The following is a 16283-nucleotide window of genomic DNA, read 5'->3' on the forward strand; positions in this document are numbered from 1 at the left end:
ACAAAAAATACCGAAACCAAATAAGTTCTTTAAAAATTAGGTACAGATTAAGTTTCAATGAAATTTTTTGAGCACTAAATGAAACAGATCTGTTTTCTTGAACGCAAACATTTGTTTACAGATACAGAGTGCAAATTTATGCAATGTTTTATTTGTAAACAAAGAACCATTAAATAACAAAAAGGCTGTTAAATTAAAATTAAATGTCATTGTTAATAATGTGCTAACCAACAAAAATCTCGACTATCGGATATGTTTTCTTTGAACTTTTCAATTTAGTTCCCCTCACCGTTCCTCCTTCGGTCGATTAGTTCTTCGACCAGTTATTCACATTAAAAAACATGTCAATTATGTGATTGAAAGTATGTACTTTCAATTCCATATTGCGCATATACATTTAAAAGGTCTTATAATACAATGTAGTATAGTATACTCGTAGGTAAATGTCTACAAGTAGATAGATACAAGCAGTGATATGAAGTGGTTAAAACCACCAAGTATGAATTAAGTACCTTACCATGAATGTTCTAGACAGCAGCAGCCGCGGTCGTAGAAAGACAATGTTACTGTCATCTTACGTTTTCCTTTATTTTAATACGTGTTCCGCTGTGGACTGTGTGATTGATGGGTTTAGATATCTTCATTTCGGAAGCACAATGGCGTGAATCCAACAAACCGAGAACAATAACACACAAACAGCAAACGTGGATCATTTTCCTTGCTCTGTGTATGGTAGAAATGGCAGAGGGGACAATTTTGTCTACCTCTAACTAAACCTCTTTTAAAAAAATGTTTAGTTTCGAACCCAAGGCCTCCTCATCAAGCGCCCATAGTACTAACCACTGGGCCCCGAGGCCATCAAAATAAAATTTATTGGCACAATTCTAGCTTACGTGTTGTTATGCTACCGCTCTCTAATGTTGCCACATACGGCAATTAAAAATTCAATTTACTTCACATACTATAGTTGATGTTTGTAGCTATCTATTAGTTATTGTTGCAACACGTTTTAGTACTTCTAATTGTGATTGTAACCAGTATATATAAAATTTATAATTTACGATTAGTACAATTTCAAGTTTCGTGTTATTTTCAGAAATTTTATCTGCCGTGACAAAACGATTAGCTGCATTACAAAAGAGTACTTGAAAATAACTGATTGAGTTTTCAGCGTCTTTATGATACGTACAATATATTTAACCAGATTAATCGGTCAATAGGTTACATGAAAGGTTGCTAACAGATTGACTGCGTGTTTGCAGTATGCGAAAAGTCGTTATCAACTTCATGCAGTCGAGGTCTCAGATACTTACTTCGGTACTTCCCTGGACTAGGAGCTCTACTGCTACTAAATATATTTTTTATGTTAACGCTATTGAAGAGCAGAATACCAAAAAATTACAATGGTTGTTAAATCGTAGGATTACTAGGCCGATGGCTAACGCAGTACAACCCACTACTTTACCTTTTAGTAGGATTCCAAACGTACAAAAATCCTGCCAATGGCATTCTATCAAGTCTTGAGGCCCAGATTACAAAGTTGTGTGACCTTGGTTATGAACGAAATAAAGATTCCAATTCGAAGGATTGCCTTCTAACATTCCTAAATCTAACATCCCCTGCCATCTATCACGACTAGTTGTTTACCCATCTCGCATCCATCGTCACACGTTTCTAATAGTCGCTTGTCGCTTTACCCCATTTCCGTCACATTTGCACGTATATGTATAGTCATAGTAGTATATGTCAGGGTTTTATTTGGGATATGGTAGTCAAGTTGAGTGCGATGAAAAACATTGTATGTTTCACGGGCGCGGGCGGTACAGCAATTACGAACCTCGACTCCGATAGCCCTCAGTCTTTGACTTCGGGCTTCTAATAGTCTAGTTCGCAATTCCTTATTTACCGCCCCTGATACACAATGTACTATTGTCATCGCCACACCTCGCAATGTGTTCAGGTAGTTCCATTTTAGCTCCGTTATCCGATAGGAGGTCGGACGTCTTGGACGTTAGTTGTTGTTCGGATTTCGGAATAAAATTTTTCAGATTACGTCCTAGTGTTGATTCGTAATGGGCTTTAGAATGTTATTTACACTCCGTTTGAGCACATACATATCGCATAGAACGATTACTTGAAACTTCAGGGCAGTGGTTACGAATTTTTTTCGGCTATGAAACCCAGTCATAGCGAAACCCCAACTTTGTTTGAGCACCAACCAATTTTGTTTTATTTATGCCAAAGTGTTAATTGCATAATTATTTGTAAGTACGTTTTGATTTGAACAGAAAAACTATAAATTAGACAATTAATTACTACAAATTATAAATGAATATATACTGTTACTAGTTATCTACTTGCTTTCTACGACAATACATACATCCTTACTGACGGTACCTCTATAATCTTCCACTGATTTCCAGGATTTCGCAGAATACTTTTTAGGAACCGCTGCTGCAGGATTTATAATATTTTATCAAAATGTAACTATATGATATTGAATAAGAAATGGAATATTCGGATACTTTTAAAATTTACATATAAAAACGCTGGCACTGGTTTCGAGACAATATACCAATGCAAACATTGCCTCACGATGCACAAAAAGTAGGATCACATGTTGAAACAACTCCGTTAAAACTTAATTAGTTTGTTGACAAGCTCATAATTAAGTTTCGAATTGGGAAGATATAGTTACCTATAATGATGTCAGTTCAAAATATTGTATGTACATTGTAAATCTTCGTACTGGTCTCGATGGAATAAGCAGAGACCATCTACACTTGCAACGATGTACAATACAACTTTGTTATTTATATGTATTTGTGCACTATGTTTCGCGAGTAGGCAGGTAGTAAGTAAGTAATTAAGTAGGTAGTTAGGCTCATCTGAAAAATGCCAGGATTGTATAAATTTAAAACGAAGTGTGACCCATAGATTAAATTGCCACACGAGTCCGTATCGTGAAATGTTGTGTACGGTCCACTACTCTATGGCTACTAAACATAGGCACTAAAGAAAGACCAAATGAATCGGCGTCGATAGTTGTGACACGAACAGTCGCTTATTTTCGCCGCTTACAGAGTCCTAATCCTAAGAAAAATTCGCCAGGAAACAGGAGGACCGAGAATGAAATGGTTTGACGACATTTCAAAACTAAATTGAAAAAAGATTGGGTCTCAAAATGCTAGCGCTTCCGCCTACTAACTTTGAAGCACCTGATGGTGGTCCCTGACTTCTCTCTTTTATACTATCAATGATAATAACTTACAGCGGACTCCATAAACTTTAAATAGTTTTTATCGCGCATGCAATTTTGACACATGACAATAGGTATGCTATATATATATATATATATATATATATTATATATAGCATACCTAATTCAAATTCAAATTAATCTTTATTTCATAGGTAAGCATTATTTACATTTGAAATTAATTGTAGTACTACGTACTGAACCTATCCCTACATACCTAACTTTAAATATAATATAGTTGAGTTTTGTGGTTTCATTCTTATTTTTAGGACACTCTCAATACGGCTGAGGTGCCTACGTTGAAGTTTGATTGTGTATTGCTCAAATCAAAAAATTCACACGTTTCTACTACAACAAACTATAAAAACACTTTAAAGTATCACATATCTAATTGACGATGGATATTGCCAGCTATTAAGAGCGTTTAACGAACGTGTGGCAACACACGCGACAAATATTTCTCGACGCTTGCAACATCGTACAGGTTCCGTTTGCTATTTTTTTAGGGTAAAGTACACTTAATGTGGACAACTTTTCAAATGGAGGTATTTATTTTATTTAAGACGATGTCTTGTGGTGGGTATTACTTTACGAAACGAAATAATTTCATTGGGGTGTATTCTGTTTAAATTTTGGGAATAGTAAAGTGTCTACAAATCTCTATCCAGAATTAAGAAATGATATAGTACAATTCTTTCAAATGGAGATGTCTTTGTTCCCTGTAGGGATCGGATTCACGGTCATATATCGTGGGTGTTTTCTAGAAAGGGTCTAAACGACATTTCGAATTTTTTTCCAGGTGAGCATGTTTTAGGTTTTTACGGCTGTTTCAAAACACTGAGTATATATATATATATATACTCGATGCTTACGCCCTTTCTACAAAATACCGACGACGTATATGAACGTCTAAAACAAAGTAACTAGTTTACTGATTCCTACACTCAAATAAGTTGTTAAAACAAATTTAAAGTAAAAATCCAAATCAAGAATAGAACTCGAAAAAGGCACATGCTGCAATCCCGCTTTAACAACATGTTTGAACAAAAATAGGAAAGGTTTAAAAGTCTCGAAATCCTACAGAACCACACCCAATATACACTTTATCAGTAATTTTTCCGCAGTTATGCGCGCGCGCATGTGACGCAATGGCGGCCCGCACAGAACAGGTCGGTAAAGTCCGCATACACCCACCAGCTAAACTGGTTGGGCACACTTGCTTGTGGAACACGTAAATACCTTACTTTAGAGTTTATATAGTACAAAATGAACGTCGTTAACGAGCTCTCAGCTCGTCTTGTTCAAACCTCAGGCGATCAGAAGACTGGTAAACTGCTTCCGCCAAAGAATAAGCGTGTCTATCAAATGGGGAGACGTTGCCAAGCTCCTCATGCGTCAGGATGTGGCCCTAAGTTTTTCTATTTCTTTTCTTCTATGGTAACAGTTAAACTTTTTGGTTCCCACTTAGATCACCCTGGCTATAGATAGTGTATATGACTAATACAACAATACCTAACTGTTGTCAGTTAGCTTGTATCTTACTATGAGAACGCGCTGTATAAAAATATACAAATACTAACTTATATACTACTGCAACTGTACTTAGCATTTCACCATAGTTAATCATTATTGCGTTCCGATTTAGAAGGGTAAGGGTGCTGGTGAAATCACTGGCTCATGGGACTTGTCAACTTATGTCTCAGGATGACGGGCGCAGTAGCAGTGCCCCAAAGACCTTAGCGATTTAAATCTCCGAGTGGCAATGTCACTGCAACTGTTATGGGTAGGCGAGTCGCTTACCACCAGGCGCACGACTTCTTCGTCCCGTCACTTTGTATTATAAAAATAAAACCAAATACCAAGTAAAGTTATAAGTGTGTTATTTAAGCAAAGCAAGCAACAATATCTTCAAGCAATATATAAAACAGTAAAACAAACGAACAACTTGTAACTTTTAAGTCATACTTGTGTCCTTGTGACGATGCGACCGTTTTCATTGTCATCTCACCTTTTTATCTCCTTCTTTTCTGGTTCCTGGCCACTTTTAAAATTTTGAATCGTTCTCTAATTCCTTTTCTTCGTTATCCTTACTTTGGTTCATCCGTCATCTCTCTCATAAAAATGGACGTGTGCATCGTAAATCTCAATCCTCAATTATATAAACCCCACTATTTTAACTGCTTAGAAAGCATTGGATACATATACGAACACAGGCCCTTTTGGGCCTTCCTGTTCCCCTTTTATCCCCTCCTTTAATAAATTTTATGTGGACCGAGCCTTCACTCTTTAATTTCGCCATGCCTAGGCTACATCCTTAAGGATTCGACCCGTGTTCGATCTCTCGATTGATAAATAAGCCGTTCATCTACTAGGCTACTACCGTTTCTGAGTATGAAACGTTTATGATTATCAATCTATAACATGACTATATGTACTTCCGCATTGATATTTCCCAGGCTACAAAATGATTGTTCACCGTCACAGGTCCAGTGCGAGTGGAGGCATTCCCATCATTAAGTCGGAATTAACTTCCTATCTTAGAAATTGCATGGCAAAGGTCATTTCTGTGACTGCATGCGAAGGTTCCTGTTTTGCATGTCATGTTGACTTATTATGGCCTCTGTTTGTTACCTTACACATTACGTCATTATTATCAATTTTAGACGTCCCACTGATGGGCACTGGTCTCATCTAATTTGAGGGATTAAGTAACAATCAGACATTCTACGTGCAGGTTTCATCGCGATGTTTTTTCCTTTACCGTTAGCGAGAAGTACTGGTACTAAAAACTCACAAATGTACGTTACTTACACGCATTTTCCACTAAAGGACTAGTCGCAAACGGTTGGCCGCGCGCGACTCTTATTCATTCAAATAAATCATTATAGGTACCATACCCACTGACGCGTCCGCGACTCTGATATAAAATAAAACAGCCGCAGCTAGTCGCTTAGTGGAAAATGGCACTTAGAATTTAAAGTTATCGCACAAGCTATCATTGGGATTATTTCGACGATCGATCTGCCAATTTAGAATTAATCCTTCTCTCACTGGACTGCCACCGCACTGCAGATATTATACAATACTTACCGCAAATGTTGAAACCGCTGAACGGTGAACCGCAAAAGTAGATTTTTTCTTTCGATTTCAGAGGGGTGGCCGTGGTAAACATTGTTCGTATTAATAAACAGAACTGCCCATACAGTATTGGACTTCTTTTTATTATTTAATTAACGTCACTCTGCACGTAATGTAAGTTAATAATCTCAGCGTAAACAGTAGGTACACTGTATAACCTCGTCATCCTCTCCGGATGATTTTCATCCTGGTTGAAAATCATCCGTTTCTGTTCTCTACTTAGTTGCCGTTGTTTGTAAGTCGTAAATATTTCATGTATAAGCAATTACATACTAAGAAGGAATAACCACAGGCTTCCTCTCACATTCCCAAAATCTCAGAGATGCAAACCCGAATTCGAACGCCCGACCCTTTACTTCAGATGCGGTAGGTCAAACCCTATGTCTATGGTCAAATCATTAGACTACCACGGTTACCATGAAAGAATGCATTATACATTTTCATCATCAATAAATATTCACAGTATTCACTGCAAGAACCTAGTTTTTAACCACAGTACACCTGAGATTGTGGTGTGGTTATAGAATGTGGTAACACTAGTACCTTTCCTCGCGTTTCCCTGAGCCTCGTAAATACTATCATAGACATAATTCCAAGTAAGACTTCAAACAACAGATTCATCAATCGGTTCATCCTCGTGACTGGTTTAATTGAAGACATTCGAGAATTCGTGATCGCCATTGGCTCATGGTCTTAAACAGTATTTATGATGAACAAAAACACTACCATATATCATCATTATCACTTCTTTAAGAACGGTGATCTTGTTGATGTGTACGAGCTCGTATTTTCCTTCATCTGATTCGTTGTTGTTTATCCGTTTTATGTAACGTTGAACTTTGTGGATGGCACATTGTGCCATCGCCAGTCAGGGTTATGTTGGAGTCTTACTTGCTCATATCCTGTTTTCCTTCTCACTCTTAGTATACTAGTATAGTATATAGTATAAAAGATCATGAAAAACGAGAATGGGAAAAATCTATAAAAGTCGTTAGCAATTTTGCCACACCTTTACTTACAAAGCCGCAAGTACATGCAGACGGATTATTTTTTTCTATATAGAAAATGATTAGAACTATGCTATAAGTAGCCCACGCACATTACATTTTCGTATATTTTGAGATAAAAAATAAAATGTATATTAGGTACTTCATACAAAAAAAAAACGTTTTTTTCTCCGAAACTACCAACTTTTCATGAAATTATACAAGAATAAAAGTTGTTAGGAATGTTATTATCTATCATATAAAAAAAAATTAGCTCTTTACTCCACAAGTGGTTCCTATGTCCAAGAATTATCATTTTGGGCCCACTGACCTTTTGAGCGGCTAACGTGTCTCTACCAATATATTTGATCGAAGGACTCAAGGCTCAGAGAAGGCGCTTAATAGTTTACTATACGTAATTCAAAGTTTGCAGGTACGTTTTTTTTGTCGTAACATACTATTCCAGCAATAAGCAATTTTTTTTACGATTTTATTAAGCGGAGCAGATCTCGTTTACCGTATTCAAATTGTCATCAATAATCCCGATGGGAAAAAGTTGGTACTGCTGACCTTCACGATTTGGAGGTATATATAGCAAGAAAACGAAGACAAAGGTGGGGCTCCAAAATTCTGGTGTCGTTCCAGTCTTATATGCTACGCTTCATACGTGGGCTAAGACAGTTATGACACTTGATTACAGGATGTAAAAATACTCCATGCAGCTTCGTATCTTCACATAATTTATTTAATACCATAATAACGGCCTTTGAGAAGAATCGTTAAAACACACCTGCGATTAAAATCTACTTAGATTAATTCTGATAAAATATTTTAGTCCTATATTTTTCATAAAAAATATACTTAAAGTAGAGGTCTTCGCGGCGATTATGCCGTTCGGTAAAGAATTTGTTACACGAAGTCCCGTGGTGATGATATAACGTATAAGTAACTTATGAGACTTCGACATAAAATGTAAGGTCAGTAGAATGTCATCTCCTATGACCGTGACCGCTTCCTACATGCGGTTGATTCATCATGACCCTTAGTTCGTATATAATTTCTATATAACACTGGGGTCTTGTTGAACTGGATAGTAATTTTATAAATAAGATTTTATAAAGACCCGCGGAGTCCATATTCAATGTATGTACGTTAAGAGTCTTTGAAGGTTAAGTTGTTTGGACTAATTGCGGGCAAGTTGCGAAATTTCATAATGATGTGATGAAATTGAAGGGTTTGTTGTAGGTGTCTAAGGATGTTGGTTATTTTATGTAATATTGTAATTATTATACTTATTTAATTTTTTTATGTTTGTTTTTTGCAAATTTCACACTACACCTGCCATGAATAGAAACATTATACACTCGACTCCTGAACGCAAGTCTCCACGTTATCAAAATTTACACGCATATACGATAAACAAAAATATGCTAGTTGTTCTTCTTCATTTTGTTTTTTAGGGGTAATGTAAACGGTTCTATAATAATAATATTTCGGTTGATATTCAAAATTTGCCACTTCAATACTACAGTGAAACAAAAACTTTTTACTAAAGCTATTTATACAGCTTCTGTGTGCTTGAATGATAAAAATCCATGTTAGTAACCCGTTTAGCTCTTTCAGGTTTTTTCTTTCTATTGTCCGACTTGTGGTATCCTTGAAACTAATCTCCATTAGATTGAACTATTGCATTTAATGCAATGAAACTGCGAAAAGCTAGGTACTAGAATCTACAATCTTCCGAGTTCTCGTTCAGTTACTTTCTCCGGCATATATCTAATATCCAGAAAACAAACCGAACTTAAGACTTAAACTCGCCTAAGTCTAAATTAAAACCATAAAGAAAATGTGTATGAATAATCCCACCTCTGTATGAAAACACCATAATAACAGGTTTGTGAACAAAAGACCGTCTTTATAACAACGATAATATTTTATGAACATGGGAAATAAATAAATTCACACGTGAAATATTTCCGCCTTATGCAAAACGGCTAGAAATGCATTAATAAGATTGTTTTTATATTTTTTGCTTGTTAACCGACTATAAAAAGTAGGTGAAGGTTGTTAAAAATAATCGATTTTGATGTTTGTTTAATAACACTGAAGATTCAGTGTTTAGTTTTGGTTAGAATTTCAACAGAGTTTCCAAAATAACAATGTTTAATGTTATTATTACAAAATAGGTGAACACACAGAAAAGGCCCGGGCTGGGTATAACCTGTGTTACAGGAACCACTGCCTTCTTTCAATATTTTATTGCGTTTTTGTCTAATTCTTAACAAATCATACTTTAATAGTTCGTTTTTCTTTCTAAATATCGCCGGAAAGCGATCTTGTCGTATTAAAATTGACTTTCTACTAATTCAGATTAAAGAGAAATATTTTTTTTAAATAGTTTTTCGGCCCTGGTGTAACGTCCTATTTTTCGAGATACAACAAGACCGCTTTCCGACGTCGATATATACTACGATACCAAATGACAGGACAAACAAATCGTGCGCTTGGTCTTAGCGACACGCCTGTCCATAACAGATGCAATGCCACTCAGAGCTTTAAATCGTAAAGATCTGAGGGGCACTGCCACTGTAGCCTGTCGTCCTGAGACATAAATAGACAAGTCCCATGTGCCTGTAATTTCACCAGCGCCATTACCCGTCAAAACCGGAACGCGGTAATAAAATAAAAGCTACACAGCTTACCATCAGGCGGACGACTTGTTCGTCCCGTCATTTGATTAATCAATGCATTATAAAAAAAAGATAAAGTTTACCATATTATTGTAATTTCATCGGATTCCGGTAGTCTACCAAATTTCAAATAATCTTATGACTAAAAATCTAAAATCCCTACACTAACTGAGAAAATAGCTGATGATCTTTAAATTACCCTTAAAAAAAGCGGTTTTAAGATCAGTCCGGTCATTTAGGCGTTCATGCAGACAGATATAGGTAAGGTACAGACAAATGATTCAAACTTATAGCTCCCCGCTTTTGCGTCGTGGGTTAAAAGAATAATTTCAAGCGCGCAGACAGAAAAGTCTAAAGTAAAAAAAAGAATAGTGCGGGGACGAGTTGAATGCACAGTCTAGTTGGTGTTGCACCAGCTCGATTCTATGAAAATGTCTCATCTTCAAACAGGACCGCACTTGCGTAGTTCGTGATGAACGTGACCTTGTACATTTTGCACAAACGTATTCATGCCGATGAGTTTTCAATAGCATGTATATTACAAAACTTTACCACACGAGTTCCGGTTCTGCCCGCCTGCATTTGTAACTTTGTATCGCTTGCATAGCCATGATACAATCAGACGATGACATAATGCAAAAACTGCACACATAATATGTGTGTATATGCCTACACGTAGGTACCTATTGAATTGTTCTTTTTTACTGCGATCTTCATGTCCTGGTGGTAAGCACTCCCGGGTTAAGGCATAGTAGCATAGGGTTTCTGATTTCTCGATATATATTTTTTTCTCGAGTGTCGAGAATTCTCGCACTCGATTTCTCGAGTTGTTCGAGAAATTTTTAGAAACCTTAATAAATCAGCTTAACGAACTAAATAAAACACACACATGCAATTTACATGAACTTTTCTAAAATGGTTCTTGATCTGGGTATTCTGGGAAGTGCCCCAGAGTAATTTCCGTTGCTCTGGTATTCATAGTACTGGAAATTCCCTAAATGTTGAGATTGGATTTCCTTGTCTTTTTTTATGAAGATTCTCATTCTATAGTTACACTTATCAAAGCATGTAGCATTGTGTCAGCTGTCAATAACACATTTGAAGTTGATGAATTTGTAAAAAAAATCCACATCAGACACGGAGGGCTACGCAAAACAGAAAATAAATTAAGACCCTTTGCTCTATATTTATAATATTTTACTATTTTTTTGTACTATTCAGAAATCGAGGAAAATTAACTAGTCAACATAATTTTCCTACCAAATTATACAATTAATTGTTCTAATTATGTACCCACTTAAAACTGACAAAAGATTGCAAACAATTTTGAGCATCATTCATTTATATTAATAAGATTACATTCGTGTACTTAATTGCTTCCTTGTTTTTATTATAAGATATAATAAACGCTAAAGAACCTTATAAGCTTATAACAGGTCTTTGTGGAGCTTCATATGAAGTTGAAACTGTTTCGCAAAAAAATATTTTAACGAACAAAAAGTTACAATTATTAATAACAAGATCGAACACTTTACAAAAAAATCCTTCGATCCGACCGGATTCGAACCGACATCTTCTAGCAAACCATGCCAGTCGGTATGCCAACTAAGCCACAGAACGAACCAGCGGACCTCACGAATTTTTCTATGTGCTTGTTGCAGAAATTTGTTTTCGGTTTTTAACGACTTTTTATGCCTTAGCGATATCTGTTATTAATAATATAACGAACAAGTGGAGCAATTTCACAAAAAATAATTGAATATGGTAGTAAAGCATCATGACATTGAATAAAAAATATTGCAAAAAGTTTGTTATCAAGTAAAGACCATTAGCGATTTTTTGTTTTAGCTAGTAGGTACATATACAATTTTTTACTAATACCTGCATAAATACGTTATTCTCTCTTCGGGATCTACGTAGGGGCAACAGCCGTAAGAATTAACGGTTAATTTAACGTTTTTTAAAGTGGTTACATATCGATTATACACAATCTTCATCGTCTGTAACTTTTTTTTTACGCGGGGAAATCCATTATGGATACCTTCCGTCTGGAGATACAGACAAAATGTTATGTGAGACTGCTACTCACTAAAACCTCGTGGCACGCCGTTTCTGCATCATGCGCTGGGTCTTGGGGGCGCCGAAACACTCTTCCGGGCTCACCTCGCTAGAAAGGAAGGAGAGGAGCTATTCCTACCTTCATAGCCTACTGAGATGAGTGCGGGTGTACGCGACACTATCTCGAGCCACATGTAGACGACGAACGTGTATCCCCACGATCGTCGTCGTGGCTCATCGTATCGTCTATAACCTCAAAGCTATTAACATAACTAGATTCAGGATTTCAGTACCACGTAAATAGGTAAGGAAAATTTGTAACTTACTCAAGTAATGTTGTAAAGAACAATATTGCAATTGAAATGGAACGCCAAACGGGCACTATAATCCATTTATACGACTCGTTAAAAATCAAAGCGCACCTCGTAATCTCTTAAAAAGCATATCCGCTTCCCGCTTCTCTTCTTACAAAACCTAGTTTTTGTGTTGCCATTACAAAACAATAATCTCTCCATATTTTTACTTTTCCTTTTCAAAAATCATTACATAGTAAATAAGAAGGACGGGACCTTACAATAAAGTGGTGATAAACGTCAAATTACATATATCAGACGCTTACACGAACTATGCGTACACGCTTACTACTCAATTCAAATCAGGGATCGGTACTAAAATTACTAACAACACACTGAAAACCCATTCCAAAATATTATTCATATATGATTATAAGAAATACAAGCAACATTCATCTTAGCAACGAAAACAAAACATCCATCCTATGATGAATGGTGAATGATGAGTCATTCGATTTCGTGATCTCTGTATGAAACGAAAATTACCTGCGCGTTTTTGCCACGCACAAAACCACTCATACAAAATTATCAGTCATTTCTGACGCCCACTGATTCAATAGAGTTGCTTCCCGTAGTACCTGCATTTTGTTTATTTTATACTAGGTTATAAAATAGACATCTCATATTATATCCGTGTATGTCACACAATGTACGCAGGGTTTGCGAAGCTCTTGCTGCTAACGACGATCATTTCAAAGTTTTTTTTTATGTCGCAAATTAGCTAAAATGTATGGTTTTCTAGTCTTTTCGTCTAGAGCGAAAGTTCTTTGAATTTCCCAATCCGAGTCTTTAGGTTCAAGCTCGTATTTCAGGCAGATCAGGTCACTAGACTCGTGACCCAAAACACTGTCACTGGCTAATGACGTTAGGTATAATAAACATAGTGTAACCAAATACTTGGTCTCAAGTTATCAATTTTCCAGTGACATAACAATGAATAACAGAATAACAAAATTAACCTCTGAACGCCGAACTCAAACATGAACGAAACATTATGTCTAGCCTTTGATTGGAAGGTACTTTCATATTGCAAAAGTTTTTAGCTATTTTTGTGACCTAATTTATTAATAATCAGGAAAGAGCGACTTATTTAAAAAGAAATCGACATTAATTTGTAACTGTAGAACTTACTAAATGACGTACGCGTAATATGTAACATTATACGACACCCTAATACGTCGGCATAGGTAAAACGTTAAGAATAAAACTGATACGTTACTTTAGTAAAGGGCAACTCTAACGATCTAAAGTACGTTCGTAATGAACATAATCACCGGCAGGAGCCTTTCAATGTTCGTCACCATATTCGGTGTGTCCTCAATGTAAGGCGTTAGTTAAGAATCTATTAAATCGTGACGTCACAACCAATACAGTTAGAAAACATTACAGACTTTACATGACATCGTTACATCAACTAATAACTGTAATCGCCTCACGAAGAAATGAAGGATTTGCTATTACCGCCATGTCAATCAGGGTAAATTGAAGCTGCTCTGCCAAATTCATATATACATATAGATACATAAAACAAACACACACAGTCAGATTATTTCAAGTGCCTGTTTCCAGAATTTCGATGACTTAATATTTATGTTAAAAAACCATTTTTTTCAAAGAGTCTTTTTATATATAAACTCACATTTTGTAGTTATTTCTTACTACAAAATGTGAGTTTCATTCTTCTTCTCCTTCTCAATAAGAAATCTGCAAGTAATGCCAATCGGTGTACAGTGAATATCCACGAGCTTTAAAATCTACTTAAACGTTTCTTCCATCCATAAAGCTAAAACTCCGTGTAATACAGTCCAAACACAGTCTAATGGCGCTGTATCCCATATAAATCTGACTAGATTGGCTGGCTTGTGCCTTTTAGGGCTGTAGTCGTATTTAGACGATACCTTATTGCTTATGATCTCGATTTCTGTATGGAAAACTCGTACATTCCTTGGTATAGTAAGAATTAGGTATCTAAAGCTGTCGGCATTTCATTCTTACGGGTTTTTTTATGTTAGGTCATCGGTCAGCTACACAGCTGCGCTTAGCTCTTTATGATTGATTATCTGGCAAACATACGGTCTATCTAATGGAAAGATGTTACCGACTTTAAACTTTAACAGTATGGTGTAAAGAAGTATTTTTAATCATCCTGTTGATGATCAGCCTCGAAAGACCAAAGATGTTGGTGGTCTGGATCTAAATTCTTAGATTCGGTGGAGTGTATAGGATCGGAAATGAAACACCAAAAACTGCGTTTATTGCTCAATCCGGTGCTACTTATATGTATATGGTCGGTCGGTGTCCCAAATAGTAGGTGTATCAGCGAGTAGGCAGGGCAGCGCGGCGGGGGGAAATCATTTCACATATTATGTACATTTTGATGTACACGGGGCCTTATGATGTTAATATCACATATGAGTCTCTGGCCATTGGACAAGAGTCTTAAATTTTTGTACATGTACATAATTAATCTGGCTACCTTTACGAGCAATTTCAATTACGCCAGCTATTACTTTTTTCAGTCCGTTCGATCCAGAGTACACACATGTTGTCCTCTGGTAGGAGTAGGTGCCTACAGCCGGCGTAACCACGAAGAGCTCTGGCATCTGTAAGGTTACTTAAAATAACATTAAAATAATCACCATTGACATCATACATCCATCTATGTCAAAAGATTCAGTGTTCGCGAGCCACTTCTTGCCTTATTAATACACCTGGCAAAGTTGCTCGTATCACTCAAAGTTGTTTTCCGCGTTACGTAAAAGTTGCTATGTTAATGGGTACTGTCATTTTTTTCTACTATGATATTATCACTTATTTTTGTAATGAATAAAGTTTCTTGGTAAATAACCACAGTTATAAGATAATATAATAAATTAACACACTTGCTAGGTACCTACTTATATATTATTCGTCTATGAACTATTATCGACAGAAGTTTTCAGATGTAGGAACTTTTCGTAAATTTAGTTATATTGTCTGGCTATCTTCAAAAGCGATATCCTTTATTATTCTGCAGGAAAAAAAAAAGGACAGTGAAGGAAACAAATCAGTCTTGCCTCCGCCACCTGCTGCAAATACTGAAGTATCTGTTTTGAAACATTCCATCGCAATAGACTTTTCTTACGCACTATTTGGTGCTTAATACGTTTAAACCTCTTTAGAGACGTCCTCAATCTGGTTGATATCTGAAGTCAATCATTCATTATTTACCTTATGCCTTTAGCATATGAAATTTTAATTTCTTAACACCGCAAACATAAAGTCTACTTTATCATTAGCCAGCAATCGTAACTGATACAACGAGACGCGACGGCCACGCCATAACCGATTACGCTAACCACCATCAATTTCAGATAAACACTTCTTGTGTTTGAATTGGCTTCATCGTACGTTGGTGGTGGTTGGTACGTACTAGAGGTGTATAATAGAGAGAAAGTGAGAACGGATGGTTACACAATATATGAGCAAGTACGTAAGCTTGCTATGTGATATCGAACCTTTAGGTTGAGATTTGGGTGAAGTACGAAAGATTGCGATTCTGTGGCTTAGGATAAAAATGTAGTGGAGTATACGCGGTTACAATTCGAAACGGAACTAACTTTACTTGTTTGTGACAAGTAGGCAACGTTTTTTTTGCGTCTATAGGTATTGTATGTGTTTTTAATTTTATCTTATCACGATTATACGTTGTCGAGAAGAATGAAATCTAAAAATTATTTGGAGCTCATTTCAAAAACAAAATTGAAAAACATTTTTTCGTTTAACCAAGGTAAACAACTCTTTTATGGGGAACTGTATA

At 36.2% G+C, this 16283-nt stretch overlaps 1 protein-coding gene across 1 annotated transcript in view; it reads left to right on the forward strand.

Annotated features, from left to right (window-relative positions):
* Nucleotides 1-16283, forward strand: part of LOC113227240 — a 108236-nt gene that overhangs the window by 11826 nt on the left and 80127 nt on the right. The gene's annotated exons all lie outside the window — the stretch shown is intronic.

Source organism: Hyposmocoma kahamanoa, unplaced genomic scaffold (assembly GCF_003589595.1).
Source record: "Hyposmocoma kahamanoa isolate Upper Pololo Valley unplaced genomic scaffold, ASM358959v1 204, whole genome shotgun sequence".
NCBI classification, from domain to species: domain Eukaryota; kingdom Metazoa; phylum Arthropoda; class Insecta; order Lepidoptera; family Cosmopterigidae; genus Hyposmocoma; species Hyposmocoma kahamanoa.